Source organism: Penaeus monodon, chromosome 33 (genome assembly GCF_015228065.2).
Source record: "Penaeus monodon isolate SGIC_2016 chromosome 33, NSTDA_Pmon_1, whole genome shotgun sequence".
NCBI classification, from domain to species: domain Eukaryota; kingdom Metazoa; phylum Arthropoda; class Malacostraca; order Decapoda; family Penaeidae; genus Penaeus; species Penaeus monodon.
Window position 1 is genome coordinate 15,408,794 of NC_051418.1, and position 564 is coordinate 15,409,357.

Genomic DNA, 564 nt, shown 5'->3' on the forward strand with positions numbered 1-564 from the left:
TAGATTATATACCAAAAGCCATGTGTACATTTGCTCAAAGAACGGAAAGAGAAAAGAAGATATACACTCACATGAGCGTCCCTCAGACACTCATACATCAAATCGCCATACGCAAACCCCGAAACGCACACACAAACTCACTCTTCCCTCTCAACGAACATGTGATTACTTTGGCATTAGGCGAGGCTGCGCGGGTGACGGGCCTTGGCAAGAAGACGAGTCGATTAAAAAGGGCAGGACTCGTGACCACTGAAGTGTTTTCCTCAGCGTTTTTAAGGTCTGTACATGTGCAAGAGTCGTTTTTACTCTTTGTAATGCTGTTTTTGCTCTCTCCAGGCCGATGCGTTCTGTTATATATCATTAACATTTTAGACTTTTTAGGATTGTATATTTTTACACTCTTTTTGTCACGAGTATATTATGGCTGTCATGAGCTTGAGTGAATAGGAAATGGGACAGGCGATGTATGAGGACAAATGGTATACTCGTTAAGGACACCTACGGGAATTTTTTAATCAGTTCACACGCGCTTCTTTGCAAACGATAGAAGTTAGTATTGACTAG